Source organism: Ambystoma mexicanum, chromosome 11, assembly GCF_040938575.1.
Source record: "Ambystoma mexicanum isolate Mex_15411 chromosome 11, UKY_AmexF1_1, whole genome shotgun sequence".
Taxonomy (NCBI): Eukaryota; Metazoa; Chordata; class Amphibia; order Caudata; family Ambystomatidae; genus Ambystoma; species Ambystoma mexicanum.
Window position 1 is genome coordinate 1,211,242,927 of NC_090934.1, and position 20,774 is coordinate 1,211,263,700.

At 45.3% G+C, this 20,774-nt stretch overlaps 1 protein-coding gene and 1 pseudogene across 1 annotated transcript in view; one reads left to right on the forward strand and one right to left on the reverse strand.

The window, feature by feature from the left end:
- Nucleotides 1–7,648, reverse strand: part of LOC138505121 (NF-kappa-B-activating protein-like) — a 128,181-nt pseudogene extending 120,533 nt beyond the window's left edge.
- The window catches only part of LINGO1 (leucine rich repeat and Ig domain containing 1), a 6,683,609-nt gene that overhangs the window by 3,946,436 nt on the left and 2,716,399 nt on the right, over nucleotides 1–20,774 (forward strand). The window lies entirely within an intron of this gene.

Here is a 20,774-nt window from a genome sequence, read left to right on the forward strand (position 1 = left end):
ACACAGCCCGCCGGCATCAAGGCACTGTTACAGGAATTGTTTGTTTTTTAGTTGCATAATTGTTTTTTTCTTAGCTGCGTATTTATAACATGCTTAAACACCCAGAGGTTTCTAACACGCAGATTGCTGCTGAGCTATCCTACCGGGGCCTATCCTCAGTGATTCCAACAGAAATGATGAGTCACAACAGCCACCCGCATATGCACACAGAAATATGTGTATCCAACCAGATGACATACACAGACTCATCAACACGCTGCCATGCCGGAGACGGAGATCAACAGATGAGACTCATTCAAACATTTTGTTTTAACACAGTTCATTCTAGAATTGTTACATTGCTGGGGCCACAATATCAAACAGGTAAAAGATGAAACATGTAACTCTACAGTGTCACAATACTACAAGTTCCTTTAACGAAAATGAACAGAAACTCAAAATTAATGTCACTTAGGGTTCATGTGATTCTGGGGTTGCCTTCCTGCTAGTGAAAGTGGTGCATCAAAAGGATGTTACAAACAAACCTTAAGTGTCTTCCATTGCCAATTGGTTGTGGGTTCTCCATGGGTTTCATACACTTGAGAAAATAAGGTGAAGAATGGAAAGTCTAACTACGAATACATGTCCAAAGTCTAGAGCTTGAGGATTTCCAGTGTGTCCTTGGCTTGCCCCACCAGGAATAAAGGGAGAAGTAGAAGTAGAGTTGAAATTTCTTTATGGGGAAGCTGTCCAGATTCTGCTCAAATATCCCAGTGTACAATAAGAGCTGGCCTTCTGGTAGTCTGTTGAGCTACAGTGAAAGGCTTGTTGGTCTCTTTGAGGGCTGCGTCTCCCAGACCTTTTTGTTTCTTCCCGCCAGGTTACTGCTATTGGTCCCCTCCTTCACCTCTTCAAGAATAGGATAAACTTGGGGGGCGTGGCCAACGAGCGACCGATGTAGACGCGTGCTCGCTGAGCTCCCGGTGCCGCCAACACATCCTGCCAAATCCTGGGGGAATTTGACTTGCGACACTCCTGCAAAATTACGAAAAGTTGGCCGACAGACGACACGACACATTGCAGTTGCTCCCGTAACAAAACGGAGGCCGGAGGCGAAGATAACTGCGGTGGAAGGTGATAGAGCGTGGCACCCGCCGAACTCGATCCAAGATGGCCGACAGTGACTTGGGATAGTGCGCCACTGACATCCGGCACGAAGAACAGCGCCATACAGGAGGAGCGAACGGTTGATGGGAAGGCAGTGACCAACCGTACGCGCTCCGCTCCGCTCCGCGTTGAGCGCCCGCCAACTCAGAACAAGGGGCGACAGACAGCGACGGAGAGGCACGTGATTGGGCACGCGAAACGGTGAGGAGCAGGGTGGGCGGGAGGCAGTGGTTGCGAGCAGCTTTCCCGCTTGCCCGCTCCCAGAAAATCGCTTGTGATTAGATCGAGAGTTAAATCCGTGCCCCGGCCCACGCACAACGCTACTAGAATCATCAAGGCGGATCCTCATCGAAGTTGTGACTGCAACGGTCATGGGCAAGGACAAGAGCAGGAGAGGCACGACGCAAAGCAAAATGGAACAATACGCGGTGCCCACACTGGCCACGGAGCCGACACAGGAAAGATCGGCAATTACTGAAGATGAGGAACCCGAACCCTCTCTCAAAGACATTATGAACGCCATAGCCAACTCCAGAACCGCTATGGAGATTAAAATGGACGGCATCAGCACAGAAGTGTCCCTCCTACGCCATGACTTGCAGAAACTCACGTCCCGCACGGGAGAGGCGGAAACCCGCATATCCAACACGGAAGATGGCCTCCGAAACATCCATCAACAGATGACCAGAGTACTGCAACGTGTTAAGACTCTAGAGGAACGGGTGGAGGAAGGAGAGGGGCGCTCTAGACGGAACAATATACGAATCCTGGGATTACCTGAGAAAAGTGAAGGCCCCTCCATGGAACTATTCCTTGAACAACTACTCATGGACCTATACGCCCCAAAGAATTTTTCGAAACTTTTCTCCATTGAACGTGCACATCGAGTCCCAACAGGCAGACCAACGCCTGGGGCCCCACCCCGCACTGTGATTGCCAAAATCCTAAATTACAGAGATCGCGACGCGATACTGCAAATGGCCAGATCCAAGGGAGCCACGACCTACAACGGCGCGAAAATCGCTTTCTTCCCGGATTTCACACGGGAAGTACAAAGAGCACGCCAATCATTTGACCAGCTTAAGAAGAAGCTACAGACCCAAAACATCAAATATGGTCTCCTGTTCCCGGCACAGCTGAAAATTTACCATAATGGCACAACCGTGCACTTTAATGACCCAAAGGATGCATGGAATTGGGCAGAAAATAACCTGGAGGGAGATTGGGGCCCCACAAATAGAAGGGAACGTGAACGAAATAGACCGCGCCCGGACAGATCCCCGAATGCACAACCACTACAAGGCCAGGATGGACTACCACCAAGAGAAGCCGACTGAAGTGTGCGGACACATGCTGATAGCAATGCACTGTCAGAGCTTTTCCCCCCCCCCACATTGAAGAAATGGCGGCTCGAGCGGGGGCCCCCCCCCCTCAACAAAGGTAATAGGACCAGCGCCGAGCAACGGCGACAGAATCGCAAAGAAGTTATATCGAATGTATTGATTGTTTGTTCGGTCCGAGCAGACCCTTGTCAGGCTCGGCCTAATGTTGGGGCGACAGGTACTTCCAGTTGGGGTGGAGTATGGGGAGGGTACGAGGGAGTTTGTGTTTAGGACAGAGTTTATTTGTTTGGTTTGCTGCTCTAAGATCAATGCGCGCAATAGGCTGGGGTCGGGTTCCAGGGGGGCGGATAAGGGGCAATGCCCGGAGATACACACAACATTACCCGGCATGTCCGATTCCCGACCACCATGACTGACCACACCGCTGAAAGCAAGAACAGGTCTATTAAGATAATGACCTGGAATGTGAATGGGCTAGGCAGCAGTATCAAGAGACGCCTTGTACTCCAATATTTGAACCGTTATACGCCCGATGTAGCCTTCCTAACCGAAACGCACCTGGCGGGCACAAACTGCAACCTCTTCAAGCGAACTAATTACCGCATCGCGATACACTCAGGTTTCTCCATGGGAGCTAGGGGGGTGCTGATCCTCGTGCACAAACGACTTCCACTGACCCTCTCATCCGTCACACAGGACCCAGGAGGTAGATTCGTTCACATAACCGCGACCCTTTGGGAGCGGCCTATATCCATGCTAGCCGTATATGCACCACCTACCTTACTCACTGCACTACTTGAAGATATAACGCCAATGTTGGCGGCGGACTCCTCGAGCTTGATGGTGGTGGGGGGAGATTTCAACGAGGTCATGCACCCAGAACTTGACCGAACACACATCCGCTCGAGAAATCCAGCTACGCATACCAAACTAGCCACGTTCGCCGACGCAATAGGCCTGAAAGATGTGTGGAGACATTTGCATCCTGGCACGAGAGAATACTCTTTCCTCTCCGGAGCACACGCCTCATTATCTAGACTTGATTACTTTTTTCTCCCGATCTCCGAATTACATCTAGCAACCGATGCACACCTCCTACCCAGAGGTATATCGGACCACTCCCCGCTCGTAATGGTGCTCAATACACACAGGCCGATTCCCCCACCCACGTGGAGGCTAAACAATTATTATCTGGGCTTCCCCGACCTAGTCGAACATATCAAAAAAGGAACAGAATCATACTTTGAACTGAACACAACCTCAGTGGATAGCCCTGTAACATTGTGGGAGGCATACAAACCCGTACTGAGAGGGGAACTCATATCCCAGATCGCAGCCCATAGGAAAAAACACGCCGCGGCGATCCGGGCGGCCGAAAAGCGAGTACAAGAGGCAGAGGTAGCTCATCTATCCCAAGACCTCCCAGAATCCCATCGCGAATTACAGCTAGCACAAAAACAGTTTCAAAACGTCGCCCTGGACAATGCCAAACTGGCACACGCAGCGATGCGGACCAGAGTGTACGAAACCGGGGATAAGGCAGGCAAAATGTTGGCGTGGCTGGAGAGGCGTGACGAGGGGCTCCGACATGTTAGAGCGATCAGAACACAGGGGAATACACTAGTGACAGCGGACCGTGACATAGCGGAAGAGTTCGCAAGCTACTACAAGGAACTCTATGGACCGCCAATCTCCCCCATTGACACTACACCCATCTCGGGAATCACCCTTCCCTCCCTGACACCTGAACAAAGAGCCCTGCTAGAAACCGACATATCGGAGAATGAATTGTCTGCAGCCATAGCCGACCTTCAACCCGGGAAAGCCCCGGGACCCAACGGCCTTCCGGTCGAGGTATGGAAGAAAATAGGCACGAGCGTAATTACACCACACTTGCTGAAAATGTATGAAACCTCCCGAAACAAAGGGTCCCTCCCACAAGACCTGAGACAGGCCACCATAGTGGTCATACCCAAAGCGGACAAACCCCCAGAGTGCTGCAGTTCGTATAGGCCCATTTCCCTTATCAATACAGAAACCAAAATTTTAGCGAAAACCTTAGCCAATAGATTGCAGCAAGTTATACCCTCCTTGATCCACCCGGATCAGTGTGGTTTTATGCCGCAGAGATCCACGCGGATGAATATACATCGATTATTCATGGCGATGGAGAATGCGACCACCATCCGAGACCCGTTGGCCCTGTTGGCCGTAGACTTTGAGAAGGCCTTTGACTCTATCAGGTGGGATGCGATCTGGGAGATAATGCAAAGGATGGGATTCGGGCCCCAGTTTATGAGCTGGGTTAAATTATTGTACAAATCCCCGCTAGCAGTCACGAAAGTGAATGGTCACGTGTCAGGCCCCTTTGAAATCGGCACAGGAACCAGACAAGGATGCCCACTGTCGGCCATGATATTCGCAATAGCGATTGAACCACTCGCTATACTGTTAAGAACAAACGAAACATGGAAGGGATTTAGATGGTCTGAAGCCTGGGAAGATAAGGTGTCCCTATACGCGGACGACTTATTGGTTTACTTACAAGACCCGGTCAGATCCTGCCCCATAGTGACTGATTTACTGCAGAAATACGGCTCCTTCAGTGGCCTGAAAGTAAACTGGGACAAATCCACCTTATTCCCACTTAAACAAGAGGGAGACTCGATCCCGCCCCAATGTCCCTACCGGGTAGAAAGGGAACAATTCAAATACCTAGGTATTCTAATAACAAATAAGCTGACTGATTATGTGCCCAGAAACCTGTACCCAGTCATGACAAGATTTGCAGAGGATGCCCGTCACTGGTCATCCCTCCCGCTGACACTACTGGGTAGAGCTGCACTCTTCAAAATGATGACCCTACCCCGCCTACTCTACATATTACAAAATGCCCCATTACACATCCCTTCAAACATATTTAGGAAAATAGACCAGACACTCCGCAGACTGCTGTGGAATAACGGTCATCCACGCATAGCCCTAGCTACACTCCAAAGATCCATATGGGAGGGCGGAATAGGACTACCCCGAATGCAAACATACTATTGGGCCAGTCAATTGATGAAAGTGAATGACCAACTACACGGCGACACCGATGCACCACACAACAAATCTCTAGAGTCGGACACTCCTGGAAAACCCATCATGCTGTACCTTTATAAGAAAAGAGACCGCGCGGCTACTCCCAACATGCGCGCACAGCTAACACAAATCTGGACAGACGCACACAAGTTCGTGGGATGGGGCGACAAACTATCGCAGGCCCAACCTCTGTGGAACAACAAGAACCTTCCAGGTGTATACACGCTCCCCAGGTGGCCGAACTGGTCCCGGCAAGGTCCGCCCATCTTGGGAGACGTTGTGAAAGATAACACCATGGTCCCTTTTGCAGAGCTGGCTCTCCGACTTGGACTTCCCCAAACCGAACATTACCACTATGCTCAACTACAACACGCACTACGAAACATCCTCCCCGAAGTGAGCCCCCTACCGGACTTCACCCCCATTGAGAGAAATCTACTCCCGGAACCAATTACCCGGAGAGTGACATCGGTTCTATATAGTGCCATAAGTTCCTTTGGCACACCAGATCTACTGTCACTGCGGACCAAGTGGGAATCGGACGTGGGGGCCATACTGCCGGAGGAATGGGTCATGACATTGATGTTCCCTAGGGAGATAGCGATTTCATCAAGGCTTAGATTGGTTCAATTAAAGATATTACACAGAGTATACTATCCCAGGGTGGCCCTACACAGATGGGGAAGAATAGATGATCCGAACTGCCTGCGATGCAAAACGGAAGAGGGTACCTTTTTCCACATCATATGGGATTGCACACATATACAACCACTTTGGGAGGCATGCTGTGCGGAACTCTCTAGAGTTATGGGGAAAACAGTTCCCAGAAACCCTAAGCTACTACTATTGGGGATAGATGATGAAATTGACCTATCTAGATATGAAAAACTGCTCTTGTTCACCACCACCGCACTTTTGAAAAGGAACATTGCTCAAAAATGGGGCTCGGACCAAATACCGAGCTATGAACAATGGAGAACGGATGTGGATATCTGTGTCGCAACGGAATACAGAGTATACGGGGCCAGAGGATGCCCGGCAAAAGCCCTGAAAGTGTGGAGGAAATGGGAAGATGCCCAATGAGGATTATAAAACAACTGGACGCTGCCTGCGGGCTCAACTAAAGCTGCCCCCCCCCCCTTTTTTCCTTTGCAAACATATGTGTACAACATCTGAAACAGCCAGTAACCCTCTCCGGCAATGCGCATGTATTGATTGTTTACGTTGTTTATTTGTTTAACCTTGTTTTTTCCTAAAAACACCAATAAAATGTGTTATTAAAAAAAAAGAATAGGATAAACTTTGTGTCTAGTACTCATTTCCCTGCTCACCTCTTTTGCCTGTATAGGACCAGCCAGACTCTCTGGTGCCTTCTCGATCTGACTGTCTTCCGCTTACTGTTGTTCTCTGCTTTGATGCAAACTTCCTCTTACCACCTCAATCTCCCTTTCTCATCACCAAATCCTATGCAAAGGACTGAAACCTCTTCCACTAACCGCCTGTCAACCTCCTATCGCCTGATGTGCCTCTTAAAGTTCCTTATATTTTCCAGCAACCTAACCCCTTCTACCAACCTCTTCTCTGCCTCTTTAGATGTCTTCCCCAGATCTTCAACGACCTCTCCATTCCTGTTGCCTACCTCTCCCAGATCTTCAAAACATCATCTGTACTGTTACTAACCTTTCCCTCATTGCCAGCTCTCTCTTCCTCAGTGCCACCAGTGTCCACATCAGTATCTCCAGTCTTTTCCTGATATTTCCCAACCTCTTGCTTACTTTCATCAATGTCCTACTTTGTGTCACTAATCTCTAAATCTCACCCACCAGCTTTGTGTATAAGTTCAACACTATTAATCACCTGCCCTCTGTCTTCACCTACTTTATTTTCTCTATGAGCACCTCCCTTTCCTCAAAACCATAACACATCTCCTGGTCCTCAACCACCTCCTCATTGTCCACAGTCTCATCCATTGGCTCCCAGTGGCTGCAAGGATCAAGTTCACGACCCTCTGCATATTCCACAAGGCCTTCTGGGGCCTGGCACCACAATACCTTCAACTTTCTCTTTGAAAGCATCTTCCTACTCGAGCTCTTCGCTCCTCCACCTGCAACTCCTTAAGGGTCAGTCTCTTTCCCAAGCAACAGGTGGGGGCAGATCTCTCTCTTTGGCTGGTGCCTCCTTCTGGAACAGCCTCCCCGCCTCTCTCAAATTTGAGCAGAACCATCTTCAGTTCCGGAAGCTTCTCAAGACTCATTGCTTCTGCCTTCTCCGTTCCTCTTCCCTGCTGATCTCCTGTCTGATACTTCACTGGTCACCTGCCTACCCTCTGAATCTCGGGTCCAGGTCCCTGCCCTCCCAGTTGCACCCCTGCACTGCCCCACGGCAACCCTGCACTTGGGTATGTATCTGCATCCCTACAGTCCACTCTGCCTGCTCTTGTCAGACACCTGTTGTCTTCACCTTACCTTGCACTGCCACCTGCTGGCTGCACTACTTGTTCTTTGATGTTTGATCCTGTGTCTTGCACTTGCTCCTCCTCCCCTTCCCCTAGCACTTTTCCCCTTATCTCGCCCCTGCACTTGTGCGATCTCAATCTCACAAGGCCTAGTAAGATTGTAGTCTTGTCCTACCTTTGTTTCCCACCCTTGCCTCGTCGTGCCTTGAAATTCTTGTATATAGGCACATTAGGAATACCATATCATATGATGTAATTTGGTTGTTTTTCCTTGCACCACTGCCGTTCTATCCCAGAACTCCCTTTCCTGGCATCACCCAGCCTCCTAGACCTCGACTTCATGAACAAGGCGCACCTGCCCTCACTTTTGACTTATAGGGCAGGATGAAGCCTTCCTCTGGCCTTACAACCATCTTAGAGGTCACACCACCCTTGCTGCCACTCTCTGGTGCTATCCTTGCAGACTCCATGTCTCATTATGTGAATTCTGCACTGAGAAAACTCTTGGCAAACTTTATCAGAGCAAACATTGCTGGTGCAGTGTGAATGAAATTGAGTTGTGGGAAGCATTTGTTTTCCCATCCAGAACTTTCATTCTGGGCTGTCTTGAGAGATTGCAAGTCTCACCCATTTGGGGAGGGCAACTGCAGAAGAGGTTCCTTTGACTTGGATTTGTGGAGAAGCTGATTTGATGTCTCCTTAAGGTCCCAATGATTTCCCTTAAAGATCCTGTGGGATATCATGTTTCCCATCAATTTGACTGCCCCAGACCAGCAAAGGGAACTGAGTGAGGGGCACGGCAGCTGATTTGCTCAGTACATTATGCCAGAATTAGAAGACTGTCATCACAAAATATACACCCACACATAGTGATTTTTACCACAAGAATTTAACATCTGTGAAAGAAGACACAGACAACATATTCTGAATTCTGAATTCAAAACTAACACTTTTATTAACCTAAATGTCAGGATGGTTGAAGTCCTAACTTGCCCTATGCTAAAATGGGATTTCCCTACCTAAATAAAATTAAAGAAAGTCTGAGTCAAAGAGGTCAACTGAAGAATCTGTGTCCAAAACCTATACTTGCCCTCAGAGCTAATCTATACAATGTGTAGGGATGTCAGAAATCAAAGAAACAGTGTCCAACATAAGGTGCTATGCCGCTTCCTGCTCTCAGCTTCCTTTCAGCTCCCTTTCTCAAGTATAAAAAGGTTCCAGACAAAAAGTCTCACATGTATCTCTTTTGAGTTCAGGATGATACAGTGTTAACCAGTACTCTGGGTTCCCTTCCCCAAGTTCCAAGTAACACTGTTCCAAGAACAAGGACCCTTGAGACTACGGTCTCAATTCAATTAATGTCTCAAGTCTAAGGGTTCCTTTCCCCAAGTCCCTAGTGTCAGCAGTGCAAAGATATCCCTTATTCCTTTAAAGTTCTTCTGCCACTCTAATAGCTTCTTTTATTATGGGTTTCCATATGCCTATTATATTTGTGTTATATTTGTGTTGAGATAATGTTCAAAGTAAAGTTACATTCCCTTTAGAAGACAACACATACTGATTTCACTTGGATATATAGTGTCATTCGTTTTTAGTAAGCATCATAGAGTGGCTTGACTTGAATTTAAGTTCCATTTTGCTTCTGAACTTAGTATGTAGCAGTTCTGCTCTTTTGTGGCGCTTTCACACAGTTTGGTGTTAAAATAAACATTGATTGCAGTAAATTTGGTGTTTAATAGGAACAAATTACACTTGTTCAGGGCGTCATTCAGTTTGATATTCAAGAAAATGTGGATTGCACTCAATCAGGTGTTTAATAGACACAGGTTATGCTTGTTAAGGTTTTACTTCAGTTCGATATTCAGGAAAAAGTGTATTACACTCAATCTGATGTTTAATAGGTACAGGTTATACTTGTTAAGGTTTTACTTTGGTTCAATATTCAAGCAAACATGGATGGATTGCACTCAATCCGATGTTTAATAGACATGGGTTGCACTTGTTAAGGTTTTCATTCACTTCAATATTCAAGAAAATGTGGATTGCACTCAATCTGGTGATTAATAGGCACCAGTTACACTTGTTAATGTTTTACTTCAGTGTGGGGTTCAAGAAACATGCTTTGTTGTGTCCTATTTCCTTAATACATTCGAAATGCAATGTCCAATGTTCGGAGGCTTTTCGAAAACGCGTTTTCACCCACATACACCCACTCCGATACAAAGTCTTTTAGTTGTTCAATACTGGACAATAGATTGCATCAGAGACCTTCAACAACGTGTTTCCTTAAACACGTGACCACTCTGATACAAAGTATTCCTCGAACAACCACACTTAAACGCTTGCACACCGGGTTTCTCAATGGCTAGAAACTCACCTGTCACGTTCAGAGACATCACAGCAGCATGGATCATGTGGCCTTCTGCTTCTCACTTCAGGGGTCCCATTCCTACCCCTCAGACATCCACGTGTCGTTAACCCAACACAGGGAAACTAGCATCTTGAACACACATAAAGGGACCAGCCTCTCCACGCAGCTCCCTGCTTAGCATTCGGTTTGCTCCAGAGAGCTCCAGCTCCCACGCCACGCTTGCAACAGCCTTCCTGTTGCTGCTGCTGCTTCTGTCATTCCTCCACATACAGGTTTCCCTTCTGCCTCCCATACTGCTGAGCTGGTCTCCTTAAATACACCTGCAGCCCCTTGATAGGCTGCAGGTGTGAATGTCCAATCAGCCCTGCCTGACCACAATCGATGGAACATGCCTGACCTTTACAGCTCCTGGTAGACATATTTTTTGTACCAGTACCAGAGAGATAGAAATGTGTGGTCTTCATTGTTCTGAGTTGCCTCTTCTTCGTACCAGTACTGTCAAGTGTCAAATGTGGGGAAAAGTGGGGAAGTGGCTTACAACAGTCCATGAAGACGGGGGAAGGGATCGGTTGATCATTACTAGGGAAAGGGGGATACCATGTCTCACCCAATGGCGCTCCACTTTCATTCCCCGAGGACCCTCCACCCAGGTGATACTCCCTTGCTTCGCCACCTCCAGGGCCAGGATCCAAGAGTGATGGCCTTTCCCCGGCCACCTGCGCAGAGGATCCAAGGGGTTCAGGAGTGAGAATGCCCTCAGGTTTCTCACACATGGCACTGTAAATACCGGCATCACACTCTTATCTTTGCACTTATTGCTTTCTGTGAGGGATTCAACCATCCGCATGGGAAGAGTGTGCTCTCCTGGGATTTTTTGTTTATTTAAAAGAATCAATGATGGGACAACAACCTCCCAAAATATGTGGGGACATTCCCGCACATATTTTCCAAGCTCACCACACAGCAGAAAAATAGTCTTGTCTGGAACCACTCCTTTCAGAGAAGGGAAGTAAGTGAATTGTAAGAGACAAAAGTCTGCCTGCAACCCCCTACTTCAAAGGAGGCCATGTTGTGATCAAGCGCTCCATAGGGCTCAGTTGATTAGGGACACACTTTGATGTACAGGAGACAGGAAAATGGGTGGGACTTAGAATTATATGTTGTCATCCTTCCCCTGTCTGTTGCCAAGCGCCCTTGTTCTGACCTTAAGCATCACTGAAGATTGTTGCCGGAGACCCAGGATTGGCTCACTTAAGTTAGTCTTGGCCTACACCAATCCCTGAGCCCCATTTGGCTTTAAAAGAGGGCTGAGCCCCTCACTGATCAGATCATCTGAAGACTTTGCAAGGAGTAAGAAGAAGGACTCATTTTGACCTGAGCTGAAGGTACAGTCTACCTTATATCTTCCGCCAGTGAAGGAAAGCCAGGAGGCCCAAGAGGGAAGCATGATCCCTCCACTAAACATCTCCCATAGAACAGAGGGAGATACTGGACTCAGAGGACTAATCCAGCAGCTCCAGAGCCAGCACACAGTGTACCCTGCTAGGTTCTGACAGCAAGCTTCCTAGGTGGGAAGTGCGGTAGAGTCTCTGGACAAAGGATGTGGCCGTTGCTTGCTAACACCTTCATGAGCTTTGGGCCGTCCACTTTGAAAGGACATGAGCCCTGCGAAGAAGCTAGGAGTGCCACACAAGCATTATTAAGCGTCCATCTTTTTAAGGACAAATTCGAGAGAGTAGAGTCCTTGAACCACATCCGGATGCACCACTGACTGTTGTCACGCCGTAGTCGTCAGAGCCGTCCGGGACTCCTTGACCAGCATTCCAGATCCGCCAACCAGCACAGAGACAGCGATTCTTGGCCCTGGGCCACCACGCCAGACAGCCTGCAGTCGTCCTTCCTGCCTCGCTTGCCGAACTGCCTTCCACCTGGTACCTGCAGCTGTGTCCCGCTACTAACTCTGTCTCATGGTCTGTAAAGTGCCCTGAAACTGCCTTGACGCTGTCGAGCACCAAGAACTTCATCAGCACTAGGTACATTGTGGTTCTGCCCCCCTGGTCATCTCTGAAGGCCCCTATAGACAGTTACAACCCTTTGCCCCTTTTGCGTTGAAACCAAATAACCTTACACAGTAAGACTGATGTTTTACCAACTACCCTCCTGTCAGTATCCAGAGTGCATCCCTCTCCTTTGTGAAACTATCTCTCCTCTGTGTTCCTTTACATGGTGAGTTGTAATTGTAGTGTGCTAGAAGTGTCTGTTGTAGTAATAATAAAGTAGGTATTTCTAATACTCACTTGATTGGACAGTACTTTTTATCAATGGGTAATAATTGTATTTTCGCTGTGTTGCAACTAACCAACGATCCACGACCTTGCGGAGATAAGCCATCCCGATCTGTTTGGATCCCTTCTGGTGTACTAGAGGTGTGGGGCTGATTGATGGTTTAGAAACCGATATTCATCCCTGGACCAGTGGTGCCCCGGGAAGTTGATTCGTCACACTTACTTCTCTATTTTAGACCTTTAATTAGCAGCCATTAAACCAATATATTTATTTAAGCATGGACACCACGCTTTTCTTCTCATGTATGCAGCAATTTTTGCCCGTTTTGTTTCATCACTTCTATTTTCAAAACATTTACATGGTTGCAGGTTTATTTATTTTGTTTGAATTTGCATTCAGCTTGTTGAAAATAGGAAACAATGGTTTCGCCTATTCTGCAAACATTCTAAAATATTGACAGTTAACCAACCAATTCATCTCCTTTTGTTTCTTACATACTTTTCTTTGGGATCTTTTTTGAGGACTTGTAACAAATAGGAAATATGAAATTTGGCTTATTGTTACACCCTTAGTGTTGATTCTTCAGTATGGTCACTTATTACGTTGGTGAAACATGGGTTAGCTACGTAATAATTTCTACAAAAAGTGTGATTAATAAAAAGATTATCATGGCAACGCAACAACTGGATTTACTGGTTTTCAATCACATTTCATTATAACTTTTCTCACCTATCCATGGCGTTTACCATTCAACACTCAGGAATACATTTATGGAAACACACATTCAGACTGGAAATCAAAACTACCCACACTTGCTTTTTGTGGCCGAGGGTCAACTTATTTTTGAATTGTGTGACTTACTTTCTTATTTCAAGGCTTTTGTGTACTTGATATACTGTGTGTGCTGCTTGTGTCCGGGGACTTATTACCCATGTTATAAACTTTCCTTTTCTCAGGGTTGGTCCTCAAAACCAACGCCGTTCAAAATGCGTTTCTTATTCTATTTCAAATAAGCTTTGCTCGCAATCTTTGTGCTGCTTCCAAGCTGCACAATCTCTCCCCTTTGATGCACTTTTTACTTTTTTCAGACTAATCAACATGGGCCCACAACGCTAAAATAACAGTGATATTACAAGTGGAAACAAAAAGGGGAAACGGGGTTCAATGAGGGAACAAAGTGTTTAGCTTTGTTCTGAAAACTTTAAGAGAGTGGGCCAGCCACAATTCAGGAGCAAGTGAGTTCCAGAAGTGTGGAACTACAATAGAACAGAATTATTTGGTTGTTCATGTTTTCTGGCCACTTAGGACAACTGACAAACCTTCATAGTTTTAATATTCAAACAGCCAAATGGGAAACTAATTTTCTCTTCCAGAGGAAGCCAGTTTTGTAAAGCCAAAATAGGAGTGATGTTATCAAATGTTCTTCTGCTTGCCACGTGCCTAGCATTATCCTGAGATGAAGATTAATTTGCCACAGCCATTACTACCATAAAAATGGGATAAGACTAAAGCCTGGACCAGGCTACAAAACAGATTTGGGGGAATTATTACTTGCATAATAAAGTATATTGAATCTTTGGTGCTTAAGAATTCTTAATGATGTGATCCTTCATAGAGAGCTTATCATCAGCATGCAAGCCTAAAGCCTGACCACATGAATGTGGCATAATCGGTTAAGGCAAATAGTCGGTTTGGATGAGATGCTTTTTATTTGAGCTGGCAAAGAGCATACGTGAAGCTTAGGCAAAACTGTATTTCAAATTTGCTATGGTCTCTCAGGCTTCAAAATCTTTCAAACAGTTCATAAGATTGTATATGTCATTGGGTGTGTAACAATATATTGAGAGAGCACTTTTAACCTGGGGAGTCCCCCCCTCCCAAATCAAGGATCCCGACAACAATTTGCATACATTTTTGTAGTGCTGGCCCTATTGAAGATTCATACAGAGCCACATAAATCTCCCCTCTGTGCCCACAGTGAGCCAAGAACCAGGCAGGGGTATAGAAATAATATATCTTTATTTCAATTATAAGCTCAATGAAAAGCGGATTGATTTATTCGCACACACTACCTTCTTTGTGGCAGAAAGCACAGCTTCAATTACAAAACACACTTTTCTGTAGGATCTTACTTTCAAATGCACTTTTTCTGCATTTGCTTTTGTCTCACAAACTTGGAACATAGGCTAAATAAACTGGTCAAAACTCTTTTCCCATGAATCCTTTTGTATGTTGAATTTCAATAATAATAATAATATGGCACAATAATAGAACATAATCTTCAAGGTTTCTGGTTGAGAGTTTGAGTGTTAAAACATAGACACCATTTTCTTTTATGAAAGCTAGTTCACCTTCAAGGCTTGATATATGGAGTTCACTCAGCACTCAAAACGCTAGCAGTGGAAATTACAGATTTGTAAAAATGCATGTGGCAAATATTACTTCACCAAAAGATAGCTTTGAAATAAACGCTGGTTTGATTTTAAAACCAGCCATAAATCACATATCAGTGTTGGATACGTGAGGTTTCACTTTTGCAAAGCACTTCTCCATCAGCCCCTAAAACACAAGCATCAATGCCATGCAGCACCAGTATGTTCATAAGCCAGGTCTAGGAAGTGGGGAAAGTTTCGAAGTTTTGTTTTTCAGACCTCCCCTCACTTAAAGGCCTGTGTTGGGAAAGTTGGACAGTAAAAATCGGATGATTATGAATTTTGTTTTTCAAGCGCCCCTTCACTTAAAGGCCCATGTTGAAGAAGTTGGACAGTTGTGGATTTTCGTTTGTGTGGCCAAAGCACCCCTTTGTTAAATAGAATGTTGAAAGAGGGGTGACAATAGGGAATTTTGTTTTGAAATAAGGGTACTTTACATTTAAACGCAAGGTTTATAGGACAATATCTTTTGGTTGAAAGGCAAGGTTTGGGGGATGGTGACTATTATCAATTTCGTTTTGGTGGCAAGTATATCTTTGGTTTAAAACAAGTTTTGGTAGGGGTTCAGTTGGGAATTTTCATTTTAGGAAAGGACACCCCTTTTTATTAAAGATATCAGGGGCGAATAGGAGAATCAAGATACCCCAATTACTTTAAATGACTATCTTGTATTTTACCGCTAGAAGAGTGTGAATGTTTTGAATGATTTGAAGCTCAACCCTGGGTCAAACTATTTGGGAGTTAATTAAATTAATATACAGTCAAACCTGCTAAAGGTCTACACAATTTTCCCCCACACACTAAAGGAAGGGAACCCACTAATGAAAGGGACTGGGTTAGTTAAATAGATCAAGAGAACACTCAGGTGATGAAGTGCACAACTGAATCAATCAATGAAATTAAGAAAGGCTTAAAGTGTTCAATCTTTAAAGGATTTTCATGTGCAGCAGGGTATGGTCCCCTGACCATAAAGGACCTCAGAAAAAACATTGACAAAAATAAAACTGTTGTTTCCAACAGGTGACCCCTGGTGCACTCCTGTGGGAATAATCCTGATAGTGTACAAAAGTTAAATATAAATAACACCAACAAAATGTACATATAATGTGTGATTCCAACGAGATATTTTGCTCAAGTTCAAAAGACAAAAATGAAGTTTAATACAACAACAAAAAAGTTCAATTTAAATAGAACCAAACCGGTTCATGTGTTAAGTATTACAATAGAAGTGAAAAATAAAGCTGTTTTATAGAACATCTTTCTGATAAATTCCAGTGTACATTCATGTACGAAAAAGGACCTTCAAGTAAATTTCAGTCATTCACTTTTAAGGAAAGAAATGTAAAAAAACTGATGATTTTCTTGAAACACCAAGCAGTTAAACTAGAATTGTACAGTCCGAATGCTGTTAGATGTTGACATTTGCTAATGCGTTTTGGATCAGGTGTCTGTTTTCAAGGCTGTTTTGCTGCTTTTAATACATTCTTTATACCTAAAAGGCACAATGACCCATTATTAACTTCTAAGACCTCATTAACAATAATTTCCAACTAATGACACAGTCATCTCAATCACTAACCTCTCAGATGGAACTCACAACATGCGGGTAAACACCTGAAGCCAAAATGAAAATAAAATTTAAAAATACCAATAAGTCTTTTAGAAAACTAGTGTAAACCTTCCCACCAGAAACCGTAAGGATGCACTAAACCGCATCTGCAAATTGTCATGTTGTGGTGATGCTGATAAGATATTTAAAGGAAACTCTCTCTGATAACTGTAAAAAAACATATGCAGGTCCGTGAGTGTACCCTCTCCATCATACCATTAGGGTTCCCCAATTAACAACACTAAACAATGTTTCCTCATGAAATCTGACGGATCGGATAGCAAAAGACAGGAGAAACCAGTCATGTGTCCCGTGTCTGTGTTATAAACAAATGTAACCAAGTGCACCCACATATGGGTGAACAGGACAGCGCCGTTGAACGCAGTGGCCATCTTGGATTATCTCATTTGCTATATTTAACCCTCAAATATTCACAAAATATTCACAACACTGCCAAAAAGCTTATAATGAAAGGGGATTAGCTGCAGCTGTCTAAAACAGAAATAGCCACCAATTAAAACCACTAACTGGAAAGTACTGTAATCTACACTAGTTCATCGTGCAGATGACTTATAACGAAGCAACACTAAATCGCTCTCTGTGTGTCCAAATGAGCAATGTAGACAGTGGTTCAATCCGTCAGACAAGTACCTCAGGGCTCTTTAGACATTCTAAATCACGGCAGGTGCCATCTGAAAGCTGTTAGGCGTATGCCCCAGACTGATTGAGAACATGGATATGGACACCACAAATACTACGCTAGTGATAAGGCGGATGGTGTATGTATAATGAAAATATATGTTATAGATCTAAACCAGTCTCTCCCACTCGCTCAAGAGTAAAAAGTATCATGGCTCAACCGCCAACTCAAACAGAGCAACTGAGTACTGACTGCTCTCGATTGCTATGAGCATTGCTAGGCAACACAGAGGTAAGCAACTAAGCAAGCGGCAACTCTAGATTGTTGAAGACTTAGTCAAAGCAACAGGGTAATCCATAAGATCACTCTGCGACAGGCAACTCCTATTACCAGTGACTGAATGGGTACATTGTATTTTATTTTGAAACAGAGCAGGGAAGTGCAGGAATAAGTTCATAAAATACATATAACACTGAAGATAACTGTTTCATGTCTGACAACAATCTTTAGTTTTTCAACGTGCCTTACACAAAATAGGGTAAAGGTAGGTGGGGGGGCAGGGGAGAACAGACAGGCTACTATACAATGTTAATTATACAATTATATAGCGGCGTGACATAAATACAGTGGAGTGGAGTGGGTGGGTGAGTGAGAGGGGGTGGGAAGAGGAGTGTAGGAAGGTAGACTATTGGGCCTTAGAACACTCCGAGTAGTTAAGCAGTTTTATGGTGTAAGGGAATGGGCAAGCAGGGTGGAGGGGAGAAGAGGATGGGGTGGGGGGCAGTGGAGTAACTTTGCTGAAAATGTTGGGGGGACAGACATGACATCTAATGGAAAGGTGCCCCTGCCAAATGAATTGGGACAAAATGGTGTGTCCTTAAAGTTGGGGGGACAAACACCCTTGTCCTACCTTAAAATTACTCCCATGGTCGGGGGGGGGGGTTGAGAACAGAAGGGAGACAATACACCAACAATACAAGGAGGTAAAAGAGAAAAAGGAGGAGAGTGCTAGCAGGGAAAGAGGGGTAGGGTGTGCAGGGGAGGGGAGGAGGAGACACAGGGGTGGCATGTAGAGGCTGAGGTGACACAGCAACATTCAGTTTTTGACAGGACAAGGTGTAAAACATGCAGCAGCCAGACACTGCAAAATGCAATCTTTGCAGGACAAGGTGGAACACATGATAGTGAAAAATGTCCTGCCAAAAATGTCATTTTTGACAGGACAAGGTGAAGCACATGTGGCAACCAGACACTGAAAATGTCATTTTTGGCAGGCCAGGTGAAACACATGCAGCAGCTATGCACAGCTAAATTTGGCTTTTGGCTGGACAGGTGAAAACACATGCGACAGCCAGACACTGAAAGTTTTGATTTTTGGCAGGACAGGTGAAACACATGAAGCAAGTAGTTGCAGCTAACTAGTTGGAGTCCAGATGAGATTGAATAAGAGGTAGGGACAAACCCAGGTATGAGGGAGGAGAATGAGCCTCTCCCCAAAAGGACAGAGGCCTAATACATTAATTTAGATCCCTTAGATTCACAGGCTGTTGTCACAGGTCATCTTTTATCACTGAGCCTCCAAATCCAATCACAACATAACTAATTAGCAATGTGTACCTATCAGAAAACACAACACTGCATTAGATTAAATAAAATCTGGTGTAATTTAGCTCTTGTATGCTATGCTCACCAATCATTACAGACCATCATTGTCCACATAACAAAACATCAATTGCTAACGTGAAATTTACATCTCAAGCCCATATCAGTTGCTGAGGAAATTTATACAGGCACCTCACAGGCCAGCCTGTTCACAATCTAAAGTGAGATGACAATGTCTTCTTCTGATGGTATCACAGAGGTAACTCACAGGCGTACCTGCTCACAATCTATTATTGACAAGAATTATTTATCCAAAAAGGCACTCTCAGAAAATTCTGCTCAAAGGCTCAATTTTTGTGCTTTGAACTTGAGACAAATATCTCATTGCAATCAAGAATTATTTGTATATCTTGTTGGTGTTAATTAAGTAGATCCCAACATTGACATTTTGTTGGACAATCTACTTACTTTTGGAAATCTCTTGGCTTGGCACTCATGGAGACTGAGCAGGGCTTTGTTCTTGGGGAACAACAGGATTCTCGCCAGGACTTCAATCGATGGGATTCCACAGCAATCCACCCTCTATGGCTTGAATGAAGAATCACAGCCTCTGTTTTCTAATCCTCCCAGCAGTAGAAATCTCTGGCCCTCTTCCAATATTTGCACCCAGATGAAATTTCAGTAGATATTGTTTTGTAATTTTTGGTAGCAGTGCCCTCTTCCACAGTGCAAGACCGTTTTGCTCCCAATGCCCCTCCCAAGGGAAGTGAACATTAGGCTGTGCTAACATATGATCTTACAAACAGGATTGGACATGTAGATTTTTCTCCACCCCCAAGTCCAGCCACTCTCTAAGGATTGGTTCAAGGGTCTAGAACAGAAATACTGCAAATGCCCTTTGATGTTTAATTTTAGCCAAAAAGTATCTACATAGCTACATTTTGTAATTTACCAATAACTGCCATGATGTATATACAGCATGAACAAGAACTTGATAGGGCATGAAACGTGTTTTTCTTGCACAGATATTGTCTGTGATCAAATATGCTTTTCCGAAACAGATTACTACATGTGTCTGTCTCTCTCTCTGTTGCCCCCTTGCTGTGCAACCTTGACACCCACGTGTCCGTTTTATATATGTACAAAACGTGATTACCCAGTTAGTGCTCTGCCTGCAAGTAGCTAGCGCTTTAGGGTATGAAAACCACCTAGTTTTCTAAATATATTCACAAAACACACAGAGCCGGATTCATAGAATCCAGAGCAGAAGCAGCGCAAGCGCCGCGCTCCAAGAGGGAGCGTGCGCCATGAGTGCACCAGCCACGGCGCAAAGCAGCAATTGTGCGCAATGCTTATTCATGGATTTCCTCGGCCATAAATAGCTGTGGCGCAGTAAATATCCAACTGCGCCAGTAACACACCCAACACTGCCCCTTGCTCAGGAGAAAGCCAGTGAAATGCCCTGCGCTATCCTGGGCCCAGCATGCAGCCCCAGTAACCTCATGAAAAATTGGAGCATACCCCGCTCACGGCAGTCAAATTGCATGAAAATGGCCTTGCGTACCCCCGCAAAATCCCGTACCCCACTTGCGCCATCCAAATCACCCCCAGGCAGCCCACACCACAAGTGACCCCCCAACACCTGTGACCATGCCCGGCAGGCAGACTGCAACTCAAGTGAACCCCGCAACACCCGTGACCTTGCCCCGCAGGCAGCCACACCACAAGGGACCCCCCCAACACCCATGGCCATACCCCACAGGCAGCTAACATGGAACCATAACCTGCAGGCAGCCCACACCACAA